This window comes from Engystomops pustulosus, chromosome 2, assembly GCF_040894005.1.
Source record: "Engystomops pustulosus chromosome 2, aEngPut4.maternal, whole genome shotgun sequence".
In the NCBI taxonomy this organism is placed as follows: domain Eukaryota; kingdom Metazoa; phylum Chordata; class Amphibia; order Anura; family Leptodactylidae; genus Engystomops; species Engystomops pustulosus.
The window spans coordinates 245,424,112-245,447,611 of record NC_092412.1 but is presented as its reverse complement, the minus strand read 5'-3'; the positions used below and the strand labels follow the sequence as shown (position 1 = coordinate 245,447,611).

Genomic DNA, 23,500 nt, shown 5'->3' with positions numbered 1-23,500 from the left:
ATGAGGGGGCCAAACAATTTTGTCCATGTGTGTAAATGCACGGATGTAGCAGAGCTGTGTGTGTGTGTGTGTGTGAAAGCATGGATGAAGCAGAGCCGTGTGTGCGTGAATTCATGGATGAAGCAGTCGTGTGTGTGTGAATACATGGATGAAGCAGAGTCGTGTGTGTGTGTGAATACATGGATGAAGCAGGGCCATGTATGAATAAATGTAGCAAAGCTGTGTGTGAGTGGGTGGGTGTAGCAGAGCTGTGTGTGAGTGGGTGGGTGTAGCAGAGCTGCGTGTGAGTGAGTGAGTGTAGCAGAGCTGTGTGCGCTTATGTGTGACTACCCGGAATTTTTTAAATGGTGTCAAATACATTTTTCATTTTTTTAGGTGACCAAGCCTGGGGTACATCTTGTAGTAAGATACATGTTATAGTTAAAAATATGGATATCCCCCAAAAAAAGTGTAAGACGCTACAAAAATATTATCTAATATGCTTATTAGGACGTTGTTGGGGTGTGTCTAGTACGATGGAAAGCTTAGTCACCCTATGATAAAAAGAACTCGGGGTTTTTTCTCTTCATACTTCCCACAGCTGAAGTTTTGTTACAGATGGATCCAATTTTGGTCTAAACAGTCTGCTATGAGGTCTGCAGAAATTTACACAAAAACAAAACAGAGAACTATTTGCAATTCAAAGTCTCCCCCCCCCCCCCCCACAACAATAAAAAAAATAGCGCCCCCTGATTGGCTGAATGTGGAGAAGAAGTCCAGCAACTCCGGAACATTTTTGTCTTTTTCCGCACATTGTAGAATTATTACAACATTCTTTTACAAAAAAAATAATAAGCTGCATCCGGAAGGCCCAACGTTACTCCATGAATGAAGTAGAATGACTGCACATACAATAGGATATACGTCACACCAGCAGGACGCTCCTATATACCAGACATACAACAGGACGAGTAACTTGTCACCCAGAGGTGATTTAAACTAGCAGCCCCCCCCCCCCTCAGTCAAGGAATTAAATGTCCTTTCTAGAATTCCATCTTTTATGTCAAATCTCATCCGTTTACCTAGAACAAAATCTCCTCTAAAGCTATGTAAGACTGATCAGAGAAGAGTCATATTTTACTCAGATGCTACAGTGGGAGAGTCATTTTGGACGATCCTATCTTTGGTTCCATAGCATCTAGATCCATTCTGCTCATGTCATATTAAAGATAAGAATCTCATCTTTCATATAACATTAGGCTTGTGATTCTGTGATCTACAAAATTAGAGATACAGGTAGTTAAAGACGAAGTTGGAAATGTGAGCTGCAGATAAAGATCTAGTTCCTGCGCTATTTATGAACTGCCTGTATCTCTGATACTTAGCTTTAACATGACACAAAAACTATGGAACGGAAGATATTGGCGTCTGAAGAGACTTTCCAACTGAAGCCTCTAAATGTGACTCATCTCAGGCAAAATATGACTCTTCTCTGCTCCTTTTTACATGACTTTGAACAAGATTTTTTTTTTATAGTTAAAGATATCACATAAAACGGTACCACCATTCTATTTCTTGGTCTCATGATCGGTGGGGGTCCGACTGCTCGTTGTGATGCGCCACCCATTAGTGAGAACGGGACCACCGTTTTACGTCTTGTTCTCGTGTTAGGGGGCGTCCGACAACTTGTCATTCCTGTCCACCGAGACCCCCGTTCTACGTCTTGTTCTCGTGATAGGAGGGGTCCGACAGCTTGTCATTCCTGTCCACCGAGACCCCCGTTCTCTGTCTTGTACTTGTGATCAGTGGGGGTCTGACAGCTCATCCTGCTGCTCCACTAGCAGTCGGACCACCACTAATCAGCTTGTTATACCCAATCCAGCGTATTACAACCCCTTTTATCTGCTGGCAGGATGTTTAGAGAGAAATAGGTCCTTATGTCCCAATCCTGCCCCCTGCTGTGCCCACAAGGTAGAATACTCCCACCTGAACATCCCACCTCTCTTCCTTTGGCTGGCAGAGGCCCAGCAGTGTAGCAGGCAGCCTGCTGTTCCCTGCTTCCCCATTGCACCAAACTCTGTCTGCAGTGTCATACAGACACGCACCAGGCGGACCCCAAAATAGTCACCACAGCGGCAGCTACTGCCTCACATGTTAAAGGAATAGTCTAAAACAACATAGCTGTTGTGTGGTACTGCATCTCATTTCCATTTACTTCAATGGAGCTGAACTGCAATACCACACACAACTCATGGTCAGTGGTGGCGCTGTTTCTAGTAGAAAGAAGACATGTTTTTCTAGTCCTGGACAATATAAAAGACCAGCAACCACAATGCAGATCAGTTTCCGGTTGAGAAGCAGGTCGTGGCAAAATTGTTCTAGTTGCTCATGGTAGCCAATCAGAGCTCAGCTTTCATTTTCCCACAGCTGTTTATAAAATGAAAGCCGAGCTCTGATTTGTAGCCATGAGCAACTAGACAAATTTTGCTCTCAGACACTTGTGATAAATCTCCCCTAAGGGTGATGTCACACAGGGCGTTTTTAGGCCGTTTTTAGTTAGTGTGTTTTCAGATTGCAAAAAGCGCATGCGTTTCTGTTCGGTTTTCCAAATTTGCACAATTAAAGACGGACAAAAACTCATGCATTTTCAAAAAACTTAGCGATTTTTTCCATCTGAAAACACACTAACTAAAAACGGCCTAAAAACGTGTGTGTGACATCACCCTAAGTGTTTTGTATATATACGTGCGATCGGGCTTAGCGCCTCCCAAGTTCTGGTTCACCAAAGTTTCTAAACGTGTGACCGCAGCCTTAGGGTGATGGCGCACGTGGCGTTTTGAGCGCATTTTTGGTCCGTTTTATTGAAAACGCATTACGTTTTTTGACAGGTTTGATCAATTATCTTAATTCAAACTGGTCAAAAACGCATGCGTTTTTTGACGGACTACTCAAAAACGGGCTGCAAAAACGCGTTCAAAACGCCACGTGTGCCATCACCCTAATTCTAAAGTGGTAAAATAATACCGCAATAGGAAAGCGACATCACTGACAGAATCTGTGGGGGCGAGTACTAAAAAGCGCCAAACCGTGCAAGGATAATAGCATACAATAATAAGATAATACAGCTAGTCAGTGGATAAATAATAGTGCCATACTGTGCCAAGGTAAAGCCAGGAGGTATAATAGCGCCATACTGTGCCAAGGTAAAGCCAGGAGGTATAATAGCGCCATACTGTGCCAAGGTAAAGCCAGGAGGTATAATAGTGCCATACTGTGCCAAGGTAAAGCCAGGAGGTATAATAGTGCCATACTGTGCCAAGGTAAAGCCAGGAGGTATAATAGTGCCATACTGTGCCAAGGTAAAGCCAGGAGGTATAATAGTGCCATACTGTGCCAAGTTAAAGCCAGGAGGTATAATAGTGCCATACTGTGCCAAGGTAAAGCCAGGAGGTATAATAGTGCCATACTGTGCCAAGGTAAAGCCAGGAGGTATAATAGTGCCATACTGTGCCAAGGTAAAGCCAGGAGGTATAATAGCGCCATACTGTGCCAAGTTAAAGCCAGGAGGTATAATAGTGCCATACTGTGCCAAGGTAAAGCCAGGAGATATAATAGTGCCATACTGTGCCAAGGTAAAGCCAGGAGGTATAATAGTGCCATACTGTGCCAAGGTAAAGCCAGGAGGTATAATAGTGCCATACTGTGCCAAGGTAAAGCCAGGAGGTATAATAGCGCCATACTGTGCCATGATCATTAAACAATGGATCGTAATATAAAAGTGAAACAAAAACATCATCACCACAATAAGAGAAAGTGCCATATTGTGACAGGATAAAACCAGTAGACGTTAAGATATCGGGGCCGTAGTATACCGAGTCATCCCACTATTTATTGTGGCCCCAAATAATACCACTAGCAGGAGGATAACAGTGCCATACTGTGATAATACCGCTATACAAAGACTGTGCAATACTCTGCCAAGATCCAACCATCCCACAGGGAAATAGCAGCGCTATACTACGCCGTCAGGATACACATATGAAATATAGATATAATACGGCCATATAGTACCAAGATAAAAGCACTACAGACATAACAGGGAAACAGCGACATTATAAACCGCTATACAAGGAAATTACAGCACCATACTGTTACCTAATAAACCGCTATACAACCAGGAAATAACGGTGCCATAGAGCGACAACATAAACCTTCATACGACAAGGAAAATAAGTGACATAATAAACCGCTATACAAGGAAATATCATCATACGGTTATATAATAAACTACTATACAACAAAGAAATAACAGCGTCATACAGTGACATCGTAAACCGCCATACAACAGGGAAACTAACGACGCCATGTGGTGACATGATAAACTACTAAATAACAGTGCCATATGGTTATAGATATACCGCTCTACCACAGCGAAATAATGGCGCCATAACGTGCATCCCAGTATAAAACAAGTGTTAGACAACAAGGACATCACAGATAAATCCACTACACGATAGATAAATAATAGCGCCATACTGTGCCAAGATAAATCCACTACACAATAGATAAATAATAGCGCCATACTGTGCTAGGATAAATCCACTACACAATAGATAAATAATAGCGCCATACTGTGCTAAGATAAATCCACTACACAATAGATAAATAATAGCGCCATACTGTGCTAGGATAAATCCACTACACAATAGATAAATAATAGCGCCATACTGTGCTAAGATAAATCCACTACACAATAGATAAATAATAGCGCCATACTGTGCTAAGATAAATCCACTACACAATAGATAAATAATAGCGCCATACTGTGCTAAGATAAAACCGCTACACAATAGATAAATAATAGCGCCATACTGTGCTAAGATAAATCCACTACACAATAGATAAATAATAGCGCCATACTGTGCTAGGATAAATCCACTACACAATAGATAAATAATAGCGCCATACTGTGCTAAGATAAAACCGCTACACAATAGATAAATAATAGCGCCATACTGTGCTAACATAAAACCACTACACAATAGATAAATAATAGCGCCATACTGTGCCAAAATAAAAACCAAAACATAAATAATACTGAATACCAATACAAAATCACTACTCAAGAGATTAATAATAGCACCATACTGTACAAAGGTGAAACACTGAGAAAAAAAAAAATAAGGCCTGGAAAATACCGCTGTACAGTAAGGCAATAAAAGCGCCATACTGTGACAACATGAAGCGCTATACGGCTGCGCCATATTATGACATGACAATCCAGGACACAATAATCCTACTACGCAGTGCATTACTGTCATATAGGATTTTAAGTGTTAAAATATTAGCGCCATACACGGAAATCTAATACGGATATCCATCTCTTAATGTAGTTTCTGATGTTATTAGTGTAAAAAGAAAAAAAAAAAGTATTAAAAAATACTGCCATAGCGTGCTCACACAATATGCAGCAGAACACAGAAGAGCCCGTCATGCTGCCCAGATGATATAGCACATACACGGTCCACACAGTCTGGATAATGCTGCCATACAGTGCACAAGCACCTTCACTGAGCACTATAATATACTGTATGATAGAGATAGATTATACTGCCATATAGTGCACATACATCTACACTGAGCCTTATTATTTCATGAATAAAACACAGGCTAGATAATGCTCTAGTACAGTGCACATACACCTACACTAAGCAATAAAATATAGTATATAACAGTCACAAGATAAATAATGCTGCCATATAGTGCACATACATCTACAGTGATCCATGTAATATAGTGTATAGCACAGAGACTAGCTAATGCTGCCATATAGTGCACATACATTACACTGATCCATATAATATATTATATAACAGAGACTAGATAATGCTGCCATATAGTGCACATACATTACACTAATCCATACAATATGGTGTATAACACAGAGACTAAATAATGCTGCCACATAGTGCACATACATCTCCAGTGATCCATGTAATATAGTGTATAGCACAGAGACTATATAATGCTGCCATATAGTGCACATACATTACACTGATCCATATAATATATTATATAACAGAGACTAGATAATGCTGCCATATAGTGCACATACATTACACTGATCTATATAATATAGTGTATAACACAGAGACTAGATAATGCTGCCATATAGTGCACATACATTACACTGATCTATATAATATAGTGTATAACACAGAGACTAGATAATGCTGCCATATAGTGCACATACATTACACTGATCCATATAATATAGTGTATAACACAGAGACTAGATAATGCTGCCATATAGTGCACATACATTACACTGATCCATATAATATAGTGTATAACACAGAGACTAGATAATGCTGCCATATAGTGCACATACATTACACTGATCTATATAATAGTGTATAGCTCAGAGACTAGATAATGCTGCCATATAGTGCACATACATCTACAGTGATCCATGTAATATAGTGTATAGCTCAGAGACTATATAATGCTGCCATATAGTGCACATACATTACACTGATCCATATAATATATTACATAACAGAGACTAGATAATGCTGCCATATAGTGCACATACATTACACTAATCCATACAATATAGTGTATAACACAGAGACTAGATAATGCTGCCATATAGTGCACATACATCTCCAGTGATCCATGTAATATAGTGTATAACACAGAGACTAGATAATGCTGCCATATAGTGCATATACATTACACTGATCTATATAATATAGTGTATAACACAGACTATATAATGCTGCCATATAGTGCACATACATTACACTGATCTATATAATATAGTGTATAACACAGAGACTAGCTAATGCTGCCATATAGTGCACATACATTACACCGATCTATATAATATAGTGTATAACACAGAGACTAGATAATGCTGCCATATAGTGCACATACATTCCACCGATCTATATAATATAGTGTATAACACAGAGACTAGCTAATGCTGCCATATAGTGCACATACATTACACCGATCTATATAATATAGTGTATAACACAGAGACTAGATAATGCTGCCATATAGTGCACATACATTCCACCGATCTATATAATATAGTGTATAACACAGAGACTAGATAATGCTGCCATATAGTGCACATACATTCCACCGATCTATATAATATAGTGTATAGCACAGAGACTAGATAATGCTGCCATATAGTGCACATACATTCCACCGATCTATATAATATAGTGTATAACACAGAGACTAGAGAATGCTGCCATATAGTGCACACACTAAGCCATATAATATAGAATATAACACATACAGACAAGATAGTAACCCCATATAACAACGTGAATTACACGCACACACTGGATAATGCTGCCATACAGTGCACGTGTATTGTATACAGTCCCCCTTAGATATATGGCACAGCTCACACTCACCGCTCCATCACCTCTTGCGGTTTCTTCGCCCCATTTGAAGAATCTCATACAGAAACAGCGAGCTGCTCCGCCGTCCCTCCCCTCTCCGGGCTGGGCAGCGATGCTCTGCTTGCTGATTGGCCGCAGAGAGATGATTGCCACTTGGTCCGACAAACGGCAAGGGAGAAGTTGGAAAAATTCACGTGATTTACTCTCTGTCTGCAGCGCGTGCGCGCGCCGCGCGGTGACGTCAGAGGTTTTAGTTTCCCTCTCGCGTTGCGTCACCTGGACACGATTTTGTGAAGTGACGTCATGTTGTTTATTTTTTGATATCCGTTCAAAATTGAACAGATCAGTATATTGTGTATCGGATCAGTATGTTGCGTATCGGATGAGTATATCGCGTATCGGATGAGTATATTGTGTATCACTTTAGTATATTGCGTATCGGATCAGTATATGACGTAATGCATCAGTATATCATGTATTAGATTACTATATTGTGTATCTCATCAGTATATCGCGTATTGGATCAGTTTATCACATATTGCATCAGTATATCAACATCTGCAAAGAGTTTGTATGTTCTCTCCGTGTTTGCGTGGGTTTCCTCCGGGTCCTTCGGTTTCCTCCCACACTCCAAAACATACTGGTAGGTTGATTAGATTGTGAGCCCCATTGGGGACAGGGACTGATTTGGCAAACTCTGTGCAGCGCTGCAGAATCTGTGTGCGCTATATAAATAAAGAATTATTGTTATTATATCGTGTATCGGATCAGAATATCGCCTATATCATCGGTATATCACTTCAGTATATTGCGTATTGGATCAGTATATTGTGTATCGGATCAGTATATTGGGTATCGGATCAGTGTATTGGGTATCGGATCAGCGTATTGGGTATCGATCAGTATATTGGGTATCGATCAGTATATTGGGTATCGGATCAGTGTATTGGGTATCGGATCAGTGTATTGGGTATCGGATCAGTGAATTGGGTATCGATCAGTATATTGGGTATCGATCAGTATATTGGGTATCGGATCAGCGTATTGGGTATCGGATCAGCGTATTGGGTATCGGATCAGTATATTGGGTATCGATCAGTATATTGGGGTTTCGGATCAGCGTATTGGGTATCGGATCAGTATATTGGGTATCGATCAGTGTATTGGGTATTGATCAGTATATTGGGTCTCGGATCAGTGTATTGGGTATCGAATAAGTATATTGGTTATGGGCTAGAGTGGGGGAGGGTACGTGCGGCATGACGTGAGTGGCCGCGTCCGAGGCCCCTCCCCCGTCCCACGAGTCCGCCCGATGTTCGAGTCCGAGCACATGCCCGTCAGACGTACCTCGCGTGCTGTATCCTAGTACGCACCGCTCAGACGTACCTCGCAAGCTGTGCCGGATCGGGGACACATGGCCAGATGCCCAAAGGTACCGGAACACCCGGCACCAGGAAGATACCCAGAGCTTCTGAGTCTCGGGAGCTGCCCGCTAGACCGCTAGACCGCTGACGCGGCGTACCACCTGTAGGACGACGTCGAGATTCCGGCGCACGGACCAGTTTGAGGCACCAGTCCGGCGTTACCGCGCTGGCGCCCACGAAGAGGCGGTACCAGGTATCATAGCCCTACAGTGCAGCCAAGAGCCACTAGGAACCACGGCCAGACCGTCGCGGACCCATAGCTGAGGCATCCTGGGATCAGTACCCCTGGACCCTGGGGTCATCTGTGTCCACTTGTGGAAAAAGTAAGAGGATCCTGAACATCCGGCACTCATGTGCTAAACACGGGCGCAGCAGCAGCACCATACTCCTGGTATCGTATGCCTTTAATCTACATCCTAAATCTAAGTAGACTGTTTATGTCCGGGTTGATCGGAGAGCGGTCACTAACTACTACCATCAACTAACTGGACGCTGGAACTGTGTTTTTGCAACTAATCATGACTCCAGTATTGCTAATGTTAAAGATATTACACTGGACTCAGACGCCATCTTACATACTGTCGGACATTTTAAAGACTCAGCATTCATTTCATATAACTTTGTGTAGTGATAACTAAAGTTTGGGTTTGGTCACTCAGCACACAAAGGCTTAGTGTTCGCTAGCACCACCTAGTGGAAGGTATCCAGGAGGACATCTGGACATTTGGTTTATGTGAAGTTTCAGTATTTGCATGTAGCCAATAGTATCAGACTCCTTTGTGTGCTTACATCCAATAGTGTTACATTTCCTGGGTGAGAACACCCAATTATAGTGGCTGCTTTCCTAATTACACGCCTTATGTAAAGTACCTTATGATTTTCTATAAATGTCGGTACCTCAATAAATTTATCAGTCTTGTTGCTAACTTCCTGCAAGGACAGGTCTTGTCTTTTCATTCAAGTTAGTCACATTCCAGCGCTGGACACAGACTCATTTAATTTGAAAGTCACCTTACAATGATTAGGGGTTTGAGCCCCAGATATAAAATCTATAAGAAAATGGCGTCTCCTGGCTGGCCATACTTTTATGGGCATCTAACCATCGAGGTGACCTCCGCAAGAGTCCAGGCGGCCAGTGACCAGAACTGACAATGAGCGCTCGTCGGGGTGAGTCAAGTCTATTTTTGTCTACCTTGACTGTAGTTCTGTTTCACTGGCTGAAAGGGACTGGGTAAGGTCATCTCCTTGTGTGATATTATGTACTTTGCCTAAATGTCCATATATAATAGTATGTTCACTACAATTGTGATAAAGGATCCCTTGTAAGGTGATGGACGGACAGAGACTGGACGTGCATATGTATGTTGTAGAGAAAGGTCTGCAGTGCCCTCTTGTGGATTGTTGATGTAGTTCAGAAAGTTTGTGATGGTGGAGATTTTCGTTTATGTAAGCGCGGATAGAATCTGGAAGTTTGCAGAGACAAATTCTGGCCAAATTTACGTATCGTTCCTTCGGGATTGATGCGGCCCCGTGATGCGGAAAATACGGTAGAGGCAGGAAGGACACTGACGGGAATTTTACAGTTGAGCGTAATCTCCTTGATTTCTGAAGTATTGTGTGAAGGTCTCTAATTTGTACTTACTGATAGTTAGCGGGGTAGTCTGGAGCTGTATGTACGGAGGATATCTATAGCCTTTGAACAAAATCAGGTATTCCACAGATTCCACAAAATGGGTAGTGAGCAAAGTAAGACTGTAGCTGGACACTGCAGACCTAAAAAGGCAACTGACATAGTGTCACACAGGAAAGGTAAAGAGTGGGTAAAAGGAAGTTATGAGGTATTGAAGTTTTTGTGTATGTTAGATGATCCCCTGAGTGTGCAAAGGTGGGAGACAGCACTTGATGAAAATGGTGGCTGGCTCAAAGACAAAAAGTGGCACACCCAGGCAGAAGGTTGTTTTGATGTAAGTAGAGAGTTAATGACAAAGGAAAGTGGATGGGGTTGATTACTGGAGACTTAGACCAGTGACTACGGACGGACCAGAACAGAGGGACAGGAATCCTAGAGAGTGCCCATTAAAAAAAAATCTTTTGGAATGCAGACCAGCACCCTCTTAGACTCCACCCCCGTATCTGGGGGTTAGAGAAGATGACACGCCCTACCATTTTTCAGTGGCGGCCATCTTAAGACAGTATATTCTTTTCAAGTCCCTGAAAGTTAATTGCCTATAACTCTACACTGTAGGCTGGTTGTAGGATAGCAGCCGAGTCACCCTTGAGGCGTCCTGGCGGACGTTTGAAATAAACGCCGGCAGGTGAATATTTTCACTAATTTCAAACGTTTGCTATGGGTCTTGAGTGTGCAACGCTGTTTGTTTATTTTATTTTTAAACTTATTTGATTCTGATAATTGCAGAAAAATTACTAGAAAAAGTGTTGCAATGTCTCTGGTACCTGCTTTCTGGAGTTGGAAGAGTTAATCAGGGAGATCTCTGTGCAGCTGGGCTTTGTCTTATCTTGTCTTATGTGTGTCTGTGAGAAGTGGCCTTGAAGCACACAGAAAGCATCTGTGTTGAGTGGGGGAGACAGAGCTGACAGCCTAAAAGACGTAGAGGAATTTGCTTGTGATAAGAATACAAAAAGACAGTATGATGTGACGTCCTCCTGTGTACCCCACGAGCAGACTAAGCAAGAACAAGCCCCTAACTGTATTACAGAGCCTATGACTGACTTTTGTTCCTTTTTGATTAAAAACCAACACATTTGTACCTGACTTCTGTTTGAGACTTGGAGTCTGGCCAGAATTTTATAGAGAGCACAGAACACTGAACTAGAGATGGTTGAGAGAATCAAATATGTCTAGATGAGATAAAGCGGAGACCGGTGTTAGCAGAAAGCCAGGAAGAACAGAGACTAGTTTCACAGACCGCGCCAAAAAGAGACTGAGAGAAAGCTGGGTTGCGCCGACAGCCAGACTCAAGTGGGCGTTACAGGGAGGAGACATTACTGAAGTGACTTCCCACACTCTAGGAAACGTAGACGGCCCCAACAGGGCGGGACAAGGGAGGTGGTAACGGACAAGGATGTCAGCGAGAACAGTCCCCCTCTTCTGAAAGCCCCCCCCCAAATAGAGTTAGTGCCTTTCATTGTAGAACTCTTCCCTGTTGGCAAATGTCCTCCTCTCTGTGCCCCAACATGAGGATTTCCAGTACCTATTTGCCTTTACCAGTGTAGTATTCCAGTATACCTGGTGCAGATTCCCACAAGGGGGGTAAAACTCCCCCAGCCAGTACTCCATACTACACGGCCCTATAGGGAGTAGACTGGCAGACTAGCCCCTTACTGGATGTTCTCCTCATCAGTATGCGGATGACCTACTGTTTTTGTTTCCCAGGATGCATTTATTGACCTTATGTGTTTTCTGTTCCAGAAGGGTTGCAAAGTTTCCTGAGACAAACTCCGGTACTGCCAGGAGAAGGTGGTCTTCCAAGGCCACTGATTCTCAGCCACAGGCAAACACCAGAAAGAAGGCTGGCAGTCCAGAATGTGCCCCTGCCCCGAGGCCCTAAGCCTCTTCACATGTTTCTAGGACTGGCCAGTTCCTTCAGGCCTGGGATAAGGTCTGCCTCAAGCCTGATGTTGCCCCTTGATAATTGAATTGCCTCTTCTCCATTTGCCCTTAGTCAGGAGGCAATTGATGCATTCTATAGCCTTAAGCTGAGAAATCCTGTCTGCCCCAGCCCTAGGCACATCCCACTGGATCAAACTTTTGTTTTATTTTTGCACTGAGTATCTAGGCCACAGGTGTCCTAGCCCAGGAACGTGGTGGCCTCCCCAGTGGCCCACTATTAGACCCGGTTAGACTCAGTCGTGAGGGGAGCCCCTCATGTGTCAGTAGCTGCAGCAGTGAGGCCAGTGAGCTGATCCTAGATCACTCAGTTACAGTGCAAACGCCATATACCTTGCACAGTGTCCTCACCCAAGTACAGCCCAAGCATGTGAGCAAAGGCCAGACAGCTCAGACTCCAGTGTGCACTCCTGATCCCCCGTCACACTGATAAGGTGCACAGCTCTGAATCCTTCGTTCTATCACCGGTATTCCAGGATTCAGAGAGGGGGGAGAGAAGGGTGATTAACAGATGTTGAGTTTTTTTCTCATTGATGGCTCCAGGTCTGCAGGAGAAGACAGACGGTTCTACACTGGATATACAGTGGTCCGTGGCGCACATGAGGTAGTACAAGCAGAACCACTCCCTCCACACAGGTCAGCGCAGGAGGTGAAGTGATGGCACTCAGGGAAGCGCTACAGCTGGTGGAAGGTAAAAGGGCGAACATCTATACTGAAGGTATAGTTCTGGGGTCTAAACACGACTATGAACCCATATGGAAGGCTAGAGATTTCCTCACCTCTGCAGGGAACCCCTTGAAGCATGGCACGCTGGTTATAGAGCTCATGGATGCTCTCTTACTTCCACAAGAGGTGAGGATAGTAAAACTAAAAGCACACACAATTTGGTAACTCCACAAGCCAAGGGCAAGTATGTGGCTGACAGGATGGCGAAGGCGGCTGCACAGATGGATCCCAGAGACTGTCCTGAAGTCTCAGCGGTGAGTTCTGAGTTGGAAAGTTTGATCCACAGGTGTTCCAGTCCCTGGTGGCCCGAGTGTCATCAGAAGTGAAGGGAGTGTGGAGGAAAGCTGGAGCCCAGATGCCGATGGGACCTGGATGCTGGGAGAGAGGGTGTGCCTGCCCAGAGCCCTGCACCCGACAGTAAGTCAAGTATCCCACGGACACACACACATATCCAAAATGGCCATGCTAGTGCTCATAAACCATCAGTGGTTTGCCCGGGCATTACTACCCCTGTCACTAGACTAGTGAAAGCCTGTATAGTCTGTGCCCGCCACAGCCCGGGTAAGGTGGTAAAGACCCCACGGAAGGCGACACCCAAGCTGCTGTATCCCTTCCAGAGACTGCAGATGGATTTTATCCAGCTACCAAAAGTGGTACGTAGGAGTACGTGCTTGTGTGCATTGATCTCTTTCCAGGGTGGCCAGAAGCTTCTCCCATGACCAAGGCTACTGCCAGAGCTGCAGCCAAGAAGTTGGTGAGTGAGATTTTTCTGCAGGTTTGGACTTCCAGAGACCATAGAGTCCGGTCGCAGAACCCACTTCACTGGACAGGTAAAAACCTAAAGCCGTGTCCCTCCTGGGTGTAGAAGAGGCCCTGCACACCCCTTCCCGAATTAGTTGTCGGTTTGAGAGACTAAACGGCACTCTTAAGTTAAAGATCCGGGAGGCCATGGAAGTAACAGGGAAACCATGGCCCGAGTGCTTTCCTGCTGCCCACCATTCAGTTAGGACCACACCCACCAGAAAGATGGGATTGTCCCCTTTGAAGTACTTTTTGGCTGTGCACCCAGACTAGGCCCCTACTTTCCATAGACCCTATAGCTGATGGCAGGAAACCAGGTGGAACATGCCAGTTGAGCCAGGCCTTGGAAAAGGTCCGCAAAAATGTTTCTGATTCCTTTTTCAGATCCAGACAGAGACCTCAGGACGCATAACCTGAAGCCTGGAGACTACGTGGTGGTAAAGAGACACCAAAGAGAGAGTCTGGAGCCTCGCTACGACGGTCCTTTGCAAGTCCTGCTGACCAGTGCCACGTCTGTGAAGCTAGAGGGAAGTCGGCACGCTTCCCACACTTTCTATTGCAAACTTACTTATTCTTCTTGCTAGCTGGTCTCTTCTGACTGACTTGTATGCTCAAGGACAACCCAACCATGACTATCACTGTAACTATAGGGCTGACCAGCATGCCCTCAGGGTAGGAGACTTTACCTACGGTTGGTGCAACAAGACAATGACCTTCTATAACAATGACAGCACAGGTAACCCTGTATTAGCAGTGTCTGATGTGTACAGGATTTGTGGGGATAGGAGAGTCAGGTCAGACCTAGAGGCTGGGAAGGTGAGTGTACGGTGATAAGACTTGTGTATTCCTTCCTCGTGATCCCCAGGGATAAGATTGATCAGACACATAAAGAAAAGGTAGAGAATCCCAAAGGATTCTGGAGGTCTGAGAGAGAAGCGCCTAGATGACAACGTTTATATGGATACAGTGGGAGCACCAAGGGGGGTCCCAGATGAGTACAAGGCCCACAATCAGATATGGGCAGGTCTAGAGTCCATTATTCCCCAGATAGCTATGAGCAAAGATGTTGGTTGGGTTAACTGGTTTTATTGTAATCAACAGAGATTTATGAATTATATCCGAGATGCTTTCCAGAACCGCATGGCTTTGGACATGATCCTTGCTGAGAAGGGAGGAGTCTGTAAGATGGTGGGAGTGGCTTGTCGCATATACATCCCGGATGACATCGCCCCCTATGGATCCATTACCCATGCTCGTGAAAAGATTGAAGGACTGTCCAGGGAACTCGAGAGAAACTCTGGGGTGGACACTTTGTCCTTCACTTTGTAGTTGGGGGATTGGAAGGGTTTCCTTTAAGTGGGGGTGATATTGGGGATTGTGATTTTGCTCTCGTCACTTATTGCGTGTTGTGTGGTCCCCCTCATCAAGTCCACCATGTCCCAGATGGCTGTCCAGGTGGTAAGAACCACGACAGGAGAAGTGCCCGGAGCGGAGGATACCATCTTGTTGAAGAACCAGCCTGTTAATAAACCCATAAACTATGGAAACACAATTATGTAATTTGAGTGTGCGGGCCTGTAAACCCCCGAGTGACTGGCCTTCAGGGGATCTGGTGAAGAGTTAACAAAGTCCAGCAGGTAAGGGCTTAGCCTACCTGTATGTACCTGGAGTTTGAGGAGGTCACTCAGGACAGAGTTACAGGCCAGCAAAGCTCAAAAGGGGGGAAATGTTAAAGATATTACACTGGACTCAGACGCCATCTTACATACTGTCGGACATTTTAAAGACTCAGCATTCATTTCATATAACTTTGTGTAGTGATAACTAAAGTTTGGGTTTGGTCACTCAGCACACAAAGGCTTAGTGTTCGCTAGCACCACCTAGTGGAAGGTATCCAGGAGGACATCTGGACATTTGGTTTATGTGAAGTTTCAGTATTTGCATGTAGCCAATAGTATCAGACTCCTTTGTGTGCTTACATCCAATAGTGTTACATTTCCTGGGTGAGAACACCCAATTATAGTGGCTGCTTTCCTAATTACACGCCTTATGTAAAGTACCTTATGATTTTCTATAAATGTCGGTACCTCAATAAATTTATCAGTCTTGTTGCTAACTTCCTGCAAGGACAGGTCTTGTCTTTTCATTCAAGTTAGTCACATTCCAGCGCTGGACACAGACTCATTTAATTTGAAAGTCACCTTACAATGATTAGGGGTTTGAGCCCCAGATATAAAATCTATAAGACTAACTAACAACTAACCGTAACTAATCTGTATTTAGCTACATTGCTGGACAGAGTATATACTAACAAAACTGCAGGTCACCAATGCATGAACTGTAACCATAAACAACAGTGACTATTAGCCACATGGTTGTACAGAGTATATACTAAAATTGCATGTCACTAACGTGTGAACCATAACTATCGACAACAGTGACCACTTAGATCAATGTTTTCCTGACCAGAAACAGTGTCAATGGACTGAGACACTGGTGACAGGGCCCAGTGTTATTACAGACGAGCTAGGATAGTATTTGTATATTGATCAAGGAAGCTCCATGCTTGCTGGCCATAATTGAGTGGTCTTTGTTATGATTTGACACAGTCAAGGTCAAGCCAATTATAGGCCTAGCATTGGGAGACAGGCCTCACTACCTGACCGACCACGGGTACAGTGGTCGGAGATCAGCAACCGTTTACCGCTAACAAATAGCTGAATTAACGTCTGGAATTAAGCTGTATCATTAATCCTATTTAGAACTAACAACTGGCATAACCATTTTGTACCTGTTTATACCAACTGACAGCAAACTAACCCGTATTTGTCTATACTAACTGACACCAAATATACGAGCACCTGGGCTCGTCATCACATGCCTCTCTAAACCTGTTGTTAAAATCGACATTTGCAGGGAGTACATGGGGCACCGCTAACTGTCCCAAACCCCTGCTCCTCCATAACTGAATTGAACAAAGCTGAACGGATTGAGACATCGGGGAACAGGCTTGATCATTAACTGTATACTGATCGCGGAACTATAATGTTGTTTGGTCTAACTCCAGTTTATTATTGCTAACTTGTTCATATTGTTAATAGGATTACTGTTACAAGATATGTGATATATAATTAATTGTATGATATCGAACTAACTTCTACCTCAGATACATATCAGTGACTGAGGTCATCACTGTGAGCACCCATTGGATTTTCCCGTAGAGGCATATATCTGTATATGATTGCGTAAGGGATAAGGAGTGGGAAGGCGAGGGGCAGCTAGGGGAGGGAAAAACAGGAAGAAAGGGGAAGAAAAGAGAAATAGGGGGAAAAGGGAAAAAATATCTCGAATTATTCAGGAAAGGTGCACAGAATATAGAACAATGCCACCAAAAAGTGTCGCTAGAAAGTCAGCGGGGTCAAGCTCCCCCAAGGATAAAAATTCCTCCAAAATTGACAGATTCCTAAAAAATACCCCCAACAAAAATCCAAAGGGAGCTAAGGAGGTAGCCACTAAGCAAGCATATGTAGAGACAGACAGCGAAGATGGGGATCCCCCGGCCAACCCAGCGACACCACTAATTTGGGAGGAAATCCTACAGGCAGTAAATAAAATAGAAATACCCAGCAATAGAAAATCTGTCTACACAATTGGCCGAGACTAGAAATGATGTCCTGGCAATTAGAGAAGATCTTACCAAAATCAGAGATAGACTCACTTTGCAAGAAACTAAAATGAGCAAGATGGAAAAAAAAACAGAACATAATAAAACGGCGTTAGATCAGGTCAAAGCCGAAAATAAGGAATTACAAAACAGGTTGGTGGACATGGAGGACCGGTCGAGAAGGGCCAACTTAAGAATAATAGGCTTCCCAGAGGGGGTGGAGGGGAAGGACACGGAGCAGTTCATACAGAAATGGTTAACGGACACAGTTGGCGCCCAGAATCTATCCCCCATGTTCTGTGTGGAGCGTGCACATCGTGTCCCGGGGAAAAGACCTATACCAGGGGCCCACCCCCGATCACTAATATGTAAGATCCTTCTATCTAAGGACAGGGATACGATACTTCGAGTACTTCGAAACAGCAGGGAGGTTGCCTTTGATGGGAATAAAATTTCAGTCTACCCAGATTACTCTAAACAGACAATGCTAAAAAGAAGGGGATTTTTTGAAGTCAAAAAACGCTTAATACAAGCAGGTTTATCTTATTCCCTTCTTTTTCCAGCCCGCCTAAGGATTATATACGAAGAAAAATCCTGGTTCTTTGATAGCGCAGAGGAGGGAATGAAATGGGTAGAGTCCAAAGGTTTATAATTAATATAGGGCAGGACGCGGGGGGAGTAGGGGGACGGAGGGGGGGGACAGAGGGACTACCCAAGGTATGAGTACCATTAGAGTATTTTGGTACACTAAGGGGGGAGGGCCTGCCGACGGGGAGAGAGGGGAGGGCCGTTTGTTTTTTTTTTTTTTTTGTTTTTTTTTTTTCTCTTTTTAGATGTTATCTTTAATTACATGGAACGTTAGAGGGCTGGGGGACAGAATAAAAAGGCGCATAGTATTTGACATCGTACAATCATATTTACCAGCTATAGTGTGCTTGGTTGAAACTCATTTGAGCAAGGCAACCGTGAAATTTATGCAAAGAAAATGGGCAGGGGTAGCATATCATTCAGTTTTCTCATCCTATTCTCGGGGAGTAAGTGTGTACATTCATAAAAAAATCAATTTTGAAATATATTCCTCAGAGTTGGATGTAGAGGGCAGATATGTTTTTTTGTACGGTAGATTTTATGGCGTAATAATTATCCTTATGTTCGTGTACATCCCCCCCCCCCCTTCTCTTTAAAAGTATTAGCGAAGGCTATGCTTTTTATGGCCTCAAAGAGAACATGCCCCGTCTATCTGCTTGGTGACTATAACTGTACTATGAGCTCAGAGGTTGACCGTGTAAACTTGAATAAGACCCCAGGTTTTACACAAAACAAAGGGTCTCCGCTAGCTAAGTTTTGCCAAGAGGCGGGATGGGTAGACATCTGGCGGCACCTATACGGGGATAAACGAGGCTATTCATGTTTTTCCAGATCACACACGGTGATGTCGAGAATAGATCTGGCACTTGCCCCGCGGGACTCCGTTGCTCATGTTAAATGTATGAAATACCAAGCAGCTAGTCATTCGGATCACTCCATGATGATTGTAGAATTAGAGCTCCAGAGCAAGCTGGATAACTGGAGAAGGCCTTTTAGACTAAACCCCCATTGGCTGGCAATTATTACCACAAGAGACGAACACTTTATCAAGGAACTACTTGAATTTTGGCAACATAACGTGGATACAGCAAATATCGGCATAGTATGGGACACCCTGAAGGGATGCATCAGGGGTTGGTGGCATAGGGAAATCAAAAACACGAAAGCCTCATATAATAAAAAGGAGTTGAGATTAAAGAGCGATATCCAACATCTAGAACACCTACATCGCGAGCATCCTACACCATACAACAGTCAACAATTAAATACACTGAAACAGGAATACGATGAATTTTTAACACACAAAGCACAACAAGCAATTTTTTTCAGGGGTAAGAATCAATTTTGTATGTCAGGTAAGCCAGGTAAATTCCTCTCGGAGCTTATCTCGGAACAGGGTAGGGGTAACAAGATTCAACAGATCCAGGATACTATAGGCGACATTTTAGCCGATGAGGGACAGATCAGACACACCTTTGAGAGATACTATGCAGATTTGTATAGATCTCAGGAGGGAGTTGGAGAGATGGATATTAATAGATACCTTGATGGAATTAAACTTCCTAAATTAACGGAGGAACAGATACAGGTATTAGAGTCCCCATTGACGGTTGAAGAATTAAAGGTGGCAGTGCGTTCCATTCAGGGAAACACCAGTCCAGGATCTGACGGACTCCCCTTTGAAATATATAGAAGATACGGTGAGGTTCTCCTCCCTATGTTAATGGGGGTCTTGAATAAGGCTAGGGATGAGAACTCTCTCTCGAGTTCAATGAGAGAAGCTATTATAATTTTGATACCGAAGAAAAATAAAAACCCGCTACATTGCGATTCCTACAGACCTATCACTGTTGAACACAGACATTAAGATTCTGGCGAAAGCCTTAGCCCTTAGATTACAGAGAGTGATTGGCGACTTGATACACCGAGACCAGAGCGGGTTCATGCCGGGAAGGTCGGCAGTTAACAACTTTGACAGGTTGTTTATAAATATTCAACGATGCGGGCGTGGGGGCGACCACTCCATCCTGTCACTGGATGCCTCAAAGGCCTTTGACAGGGTGGAGTGGTCGTTCCTATGGGGAGTGCTGGGTAGATATGGTTTTGGCGAGAGTTTTTTGTCATGGACAAAGCTATTATATAGGAATCCTACCGCCAGAATTGATGTCAATGGTAGATGGTCCGAGCAGATTAGGTTAGAGAGGGGCACAAGACAAGGGTGCCCCCTCTCTCCTATGTTGTTTAATTTATTTTTGGAGCCACTTGCGTCACTTATAAGGGAAGATAAGAACATACGAGGATTTGAGGGTGGGGATCCCACCGACAAAATTATATTATATGCAGATGACATACTATTGTGTTTGAAGAATCTTGAAGTCTCTATCCCTGAGGTGATGCGAGTGGTCCAGGAATTCGGTGGGAAATCTGGGCTGGCCATCAACTGGGATAAGACCATGCTCTTACCCCTGGGCCATACCCCCCCAGCAGGACTCGGCCCCATAACTATTATTTCACCTGAACAAGAAATGGAATATCTAGGCCTTAAGGTCTCAACTAAGATAGAGGATTATGCTAGGCTTAACATCGTTCCTGTTATACACAAACTAAGGGGCAAAGTAGCGATATGGACCAAGCTGCCACTGTCCAGAGCAGACAGGGTGGGCCTTCTTAAAATGATTATGCTACCACAGCTGTTGTATGTATTGTCGGCCTCCCCGGTATGGATCCACGATAAGTTTTTTCATTTAATAGAAAGACTCATAAACTAACTAATATGGGGACGCAAACATGTAAGAATCAAGTTGGACTATTTATATAAAAAATATAAGGAAGGGGGTTTGTCCATCCCCAATTTCAGACTTTACTTCCTAGCATCTAAAATATGCTTCTTGTCTAGATGGAAGGACACTGATGTGATGAAGGAGATAGTAGGTAGTGCCAGTGGACTGGGACAATGGATGGAAGTATTAGAGTCAGGCCAGTGGGGCATCGGGGAATTTCGGAAAAATCCTCTTTGCAATATGCTCAATGAAACATGGAGAACATTAAGGAAAGTAGGGCAAATAAAAGGAGCGATAGAATCTACCCCCTTGTGGTATAATTTAAACATTAGAGAGTTTTGGAAAGCACAGGACACAGGGAATTTTTGGCGTAATTTGGGGATAACTAAGATGGCACAAATATTCACAAACGGCAAGCTGATACCATATATAGAACTACAAAGAGATTATGGGATTGATAACAAACACTATTTGCACTACATACAAATCATGGATGCATATAGGGGATCCACGAGCAAAGTTCTTTTCACAATTGAAGAAAACACGTTGATAGATAAGATTTGGGTTAATTGGACGGGTAAATATACGATATCTAAAATATATAACATGTTAAATAGCGAAAGTACACGGAATATGAAATTCAAAGCACTAGGGCACTGGGAATTAGAAGCGGGGGAGATGACCAATGAGCAATGGCAATGTGCCTTTCACAACATTAACCACGCGTCTATAAATATGAATCACAGGATGGTGTATTTTAATTATCTGCATCGTTTATACTACACACCCCGGAAAATAGCTAAAATGGGGAAGCAAAGCACCGCACACTGTTGGCGATGCGGCGCCGCTGATGCGGGGTTCTATCATATGGTTTGGAGCTGCCCGCAGATTGGCCCTTTTTGGGCAGCGGTACATCAAAAAATAGAAGACCGAGTTGATATTTCTATAGAAGCCTCAGTAGAGATATTAGTTCTTAATGTAATCAGCCGGAAACTATATCCAGCTCTGAGGAAACCCCAAATAGAAGCAATTTGTAGACTCTCCTTAATAGCCAAAGTTGTTATAGCTAAAAGCTGGAAAAACACGACTCCACCAAACATAAGTCACTGGGAGGCCCTATGTCGCAAAGTGGAACAGTATGAGAAAACACAATACGCCCGAAGGGAGAAAAATTCAGGTAGTGATAAGCCCTGGCTATACCAAATAAAATCAATATAGTAGTTCCCTGTCCGCTGATGGTTTTTTTTTTTTTTTCCCTCTCCTCCCCCCGCGGCAAAAATTTGGGAATGGGGTGGGGGGCTGGGGATTGACATGCATGATATGTACAGTGTGGTCTGCAGTTGAAAATGTCATTTTACTGTTTATGTACAACAAATCGGATTTTATACCTTTTTCTACTATAAATTCAATAAAAGAAAATTTAAATTAAAAAAAAAAAAAAAAGTATATTGGTTATGACCTGTAAAAAAGTAGGGTATGCACAAATGTTTTGTAGACAATACATGCGCTGTACCCGAACGCCAATAAAATTGGCGGCAGCATTATTAGGGGGGTTAATCACAAACTTGGAAAAAATGGAATGCCAGAATAACTCATATAAATAATCATCAAAACAAAGAAACCACAGATAAAAGTACATCTACATCAGTCCCCACCACTCAGGGGGTAATAATCCCCCTCTAATGAAGGGTGTGAGGGTGGACTGCAGCTCTGGGGCTATAAAATAAAAAACCTGGGATCAGCCCAGCAGTGAGAGCGCCTCTTATAGACCATTTTCCCGCCACTGGACAGCTGACAGCCAATGACAGCTGTCCATGGTATCTAGGCAGATGTTACCAAAAATAGCCAATCAGCTGTGGGCACTAATCTGCCAGGACATGACGGACGCCTGGTAACAGCTGGGCCAGAAGGGGAGTCCTAGGACTTTACCACCTTCTGTGAGATGGGGGGGGGGGGGCGACAGTATCATGTGGGGCCCCGCAATATTCATGCTATGGGCCCCACTTCATGACTATACATGATCGGACCTGAACCGGCAATGTTCGGGTCCCTGTGATGACTTCAGGGGGAGCTAAGATCCTCTGGAAGATGGCGTTGTGCATGCGCCAATGGGATTTATTTGCCGCTTGTGGCACTTAAAGTGTAACACATTAAAAGTGTAACAGGTGGTGGTTAGCGGTAGGGATCGGCTGAACCCGGATCTGGCTGGTTCTGCTGAAAATCCATATGCTGCATTCATACATGGTGCATGCGTTTTGAAACACAATGCAAAGGTTCACAATGTTACTTCAACAAGTATGAACATAACCTTAGACCGGCTGCACACAAACGCATTCAACCTGTGGAAACGGACCCATGTGCATGGACCAAACAACTCGCAGCGGATGGGAGTCCTTGCATCATGCAGATCTATGATGGAAAGACTCCCTGTCTGGCAGCAGAGATGCAACGCAGGCGCTATAGCAAATGTTAAAGTGTCGGCATTG

General features: G+C 43.7%; 1 protein-coding gene across 2 annotated transcripts in view; it reads right to left on the bottom strand.

Annotated features, from left to right (window-relative positions):
* Positions 1–7,574, bottom strand: part of LOC140119527 (interferon alpha/beta receptor 2-like) — a 31,751-nt gene extending 24,177 nt beyond the window's left edge. The window contains exon 1 of one of the 2 annotated variants that reach the window (XM_072138664.1): positions 7,416–7,574. The gene's annotated coding sequence lies outside the window, so the exon portion shown is untranslated. Of the gene's footprint in view, positions 1–7,337; positions 7,391–7,415 lie in introns of those variants that run through there. The other variant, XM_072138666.1, reaches the window with a different exon arrangement.
* Between the last annotated feature and the right edge of the window lie 15,926 nt (positions 7,575–23,500).